The sequence below is a fragment of the Lycium ferocissimum genome, chromosome 6, assembly GCF_029784015.1.
Source record: "Lycium ferocissimum isolate CSIRO_LF1 chromosome 6, AGI_CSIRO_Lferr_CH_V1, whole genome shotgun sequence".
Taxonomy (NCBI): domain Eukaryota; kingdom Viridiplantae; phylum Streptophyta; class Magnoliopsida; order Solanales; family Solanaceae; genus Lycium; species Lycium ferocissimum.
This window is the reverse complement of record NC_081347.1, coordinates 43,218,927-43,223,528: the sequence shown is the minus strand read 5'-3', so window position 1 is coordinate 43,223,528 and position 4,602 is coordinate 43,218,927.

Below are 4,602 nucleotides of genomic sequence, written 5' to 3'. Positions count from 1 at the left end.
TAGGTAAAAAACCATCGACGCATATACATATATCGTGCCCCGCCCTTTAACGAGGGACGCGGTAAGTAAAATCATCATATGTACGTACATGTAACGTGCTCCCGCCCTCTAGTGAGAGGACGGTGAGGGGACGCGAAAAGGAATCATCATATGCCATCCCGGCCACCTCCTCCATATCATCATATCATATAACGTGCCCCGCCCCGCTAGCAAGGGACACGGTAAATATAACGTGCCCCGCCCTCTAGCGAGGGACGCGGTGAACAATGCAACGAAGTGCACGAATACACAGCCCGGCCCGGACGCAGAAAGAGATAATAATGCAAATCGCACGAGCGCAGTAGTGAGAAACCATATGCACAAATCATCATATACATACCGTAACACATCATAACATCATAACTTATCATATGAGCCGACATTAACCGATGGATTCGCCAAACCAATGTGGGATTTGTCTAAACCAAAGGTGGGAATTTGCCTCACCACCGGGTTTGCCCCACCATTGGGTTTTCCCCACCACCGGCTCCGATTCCGACCGATCATATTCCGTATCACATACATATAACATATAACGTGTCCCGCCCCTCCAAATAGGGACTCGTGAAAAATGTAATAACGGAATACACGAGCGTAATCGTGCGTAACCAAATACCGTTTAAAACATTTTCAAAGACTCAATGGGTTAATCAAAACGAACCATCATTTATAAGCCAAAACAAGAGTCAAATCGATTTTCTTCCGAATATCACTCGGAACATATCAAACCGAACCGTAGAAACCATAGTTACGTATCAAAATCATGTGCATGAAAATCCTTATTTCGTACTCAACCGATAAATAAGTAATCATACTCGGGGTCGGAAAGATAGTCATATTGAATTCTTTCAAAAATAGGTCGTTAGAACCAAACGTAGAGAGTCGCGGACCCACGAACGAGCGTCAACCCAATCCGGGCCCGCCTATGAAAATTAAAGTCTTTACTCGTCATGAAATCATTTGCGAAGATATCAAAGCAATCCGAGCTTTTTTTTTGAAAGTTACGGTCGTTCGTAGTTTCGGAATCGTTTGGGAACAAAACTCTTTTTTTGAAAGCAAAACTTTTATGCAACTTTTGAAATTTAGTCATACAAAGACATAAGATCCTTTTTTTGAACAAACCGTATACATAGTGTTTCAAATCTAATCATATCAAGGACATACGGATCATAGCTTGACCATATTAAGGATGCCAACATCACAAAGCAAATATGAATCATAAACATGTTCGGATTTTACGAATAGAATTACCCCCAAGGCTCATAACGTATCATAGCTTAGTCATCTCTAAGACATGCCAAAAGAAGGAAAGGTAAGCTCTACATACCTCGCTTGTTTCCTTAGCTAATCCAAACGCTGGCCTCGGCTCCCCAAGGTCTACACAACGTCAATAAGTATCAACCATTAGCTATAAGCATTTAGGGATTCAATTCCAAACTCGCACCCAATTCTACAGAAATTTGGCAGCACCTCCCCATAAATCCAACAACCCCCGAGAATTCAACTCGGCCAATATTATCAACAACAACACCAACAACCATTCCAACAATATCAATAATCAATTCCAAACGCATTCTAACATTGATGACTCCATTCTACATGATTCGACGATATTCATGCATATTCAATTCAACTTCATATATTCACATTAATATCAACGATCACAAGTTCACGTACTAATCCAAACCATTTAAACAAGATTCAAGAATGCTTCCAACAATCTACAAAATAGCCAAATCAGCCCATTCACTACATAATGAAACCCGAAACTTCCAAATGCCGCAAGAACAACAACAATACATTTCTTTCTTCCAAATTCATCCACCACTCCAATAATCCACACGTTCCCAACGTTATTTCCATAATTATAGAAACTACATTAAAATTCCATAAGCTTCTAAAAACAGCCCATGACAATTACAACCTCAACTTGAGCCATTAAACTCTCATTAGCATCATAGAATCCACAACACACAACAACCAAAATACTAAATAAAATTAGTTCATTCTTTGACACACAAAACAGTCCATTTTCGGCCAGCCCTTCAACATACATCATTCCATGAGTTCCATTCATTTTCTACACATTATAACAACACACAAACATGCTAAATTCAATTGATTAACCACTCCTTCTACACAACACATATCACACGGCCACACACACACACACACGGCTACACTTAAATTTCCATATTTTCATGAATTCCACTCATTTCCACACTCCACAACATACACAAACCATTCATAACATATTAAAAAGAGGATTAAAACTCACCCTTTCCACTTTGTTCTTCACTTGGCTAGGGTTTGCAAATGAACTAACACTTGTTCTTGCTACTCCATCAACCACTCCATGTTGTTAAGGACCTTCCAATGAGTTGAAAACATAAAAGAAAATAATTTTTGGGGATCAATTTTCCATGGCAAATTTTCGGCCAGCTTGGCCATTTTTCTCCTTCTTTTTTTTTCTTTCTCTTGGTGTTTTCTTGAATTCTCTAGGATGATAAATGATGACTAACTAATTGACTTGGTCATCCTTTGGCCTATATATATACTTAGCCCCTTCAAATATAGGATGAACACATGTGCCATTCCATGGCTTGAAATTATTGGCCAACGTTAGGTGGGGTCCATGGCCACTTGGCCATTTTTGGCTACTTTCATGAAATACTTATTTCACTTCTAGCCCTTAATTTCATGAAAAATAACTAACTTTCCATAATTCACTTTTAACCCCAAATTTTTCTTATTCCAAATTTACCCTTAATACTCCATACCGATAAAAAGATGAATATGCAACTTATGTACTTTTAACAAAATCAGAAAAAATTGCAACCTTATCCTTAACTTGTCGCAACCGACTTAGAATATTCCAACGTACAAAGTACGGGGTATAACACAACTGACAGGTTGCAAATCCGAGAAGTACGGTGCAAGTACGACCTGTACAATATACGATTTCAAGTACGGACCGTATTTTATTGGAGGTGGAAGCCTCTTTTTGTATATATCTCGACCCTTATTCGTTTTTAACCTCATTTTAACATTTCCCCAAGTCCATAATAGCTCTGAAAACCCTCTCCAATATAATTAATCAACCTCCCAAGTGAAATCAAGTATTAAAAGTGAGAATCAAGTGCCTAATGTTTCCAGATTGTTGTTGAAGGTTCGTTCCTCCTTTGGTAGTAGCATTGGAGAACACTTCATAGTGAATAAATCTTGGAGTTGAAGTGTTCTTGAGTTCTTGAGGTAAGATTTCACCTTATTTCTATGTTTATGAGTTTGTTAGATGTTTATACAAATGGGTGAAGGAAGAAAGTTGTGGGAAAAGGTTCTAATATATGATGAAGCTCATGTTGGGTTTGTAATCTGTTTTGGCCATGTTGTTGCTGTATTATTGAACTAAATTCTTTATGTATGGATGGTAGTTGATGTTATAGTTGTGTTGCAGTTGATATTATTGAGATATTTGGAATAAGAAAGTGTATAAAGTATCGCACACGAAGCGTATATTGGGCTGTTTTGAGGTATATCTTTGGATGTTGATGATGTGAGTTTAAAGTGACTTACATGAGGTTGTTATTGTTGTTTTTGGCTACTGGATGTGTTGTAGAGATTAAATAATAGGGGAAATATTGCCCTTTTCATTTTAGAATTGATTTATCGTTTGATATACGCGATAAATTAGCGTCATCTAAGTTCATATATGCATTTCTTTGTTATAGGATTGGAGTACTAATACGACGAGTTCGTTGTGGGATTGTGTTGATGACTTGAGGTATATTAAGGCTAACTTTCCTTCTTTTGGCATGACCAAAATGAAACGAAATGTAAACGAACTATATTCATACCGGCTCTATTCCTAAAAATTTGATACACTCAAATTACACCTATTAATGGCGTAAAGCGGACGTTGTCAAATATAGTAACCCAAACAAGGTTGGGGTCGAATCCCACAGGGAATATGGAGAGAAAAAGGTACTAATTATTTATGTAACTGATCTCTAGAAACTTTAATTTTATTCCGAATAGTATAGAGGAGAGATTTGGTTTGTATTCGCTATTTTGAAGTATTGGGAATTTGTTTGGATTGGAAGAACCAAAGTTGTGTCCCCGCGGTGATTAGATGTTATGCTATGGGTATCAATATGATATATTTCTAATGGGTCGGGGTTTTGTATGCACTTAATATCTAATGCACTTCCTAATATTTTCCAATAGTTAGAAAGTATTTCTTTTCATGATTTTCCGAAATGTAGAAAAGTTGCAAGTAAGATCGATTAAATATGCCAAGTAGAACTCATCTTATCCCTAAGTGAGTTCATTAAATGAGGGTTAGCGCCCCGAGTCTTTGTTATATTATTTCAACTCACACCCTAGTTCATCTTTTCAAACAAACTAGGGTTTGTGCATAAGGAAGTGTTTGCAACCACTAACTAACAATGAATATGAGAAATAATAAAACACACCACAACCCATTATATATATATATATATATATATATATATATATATATATATATATATATATATATACAATGTTAAACACCCATTACATAAC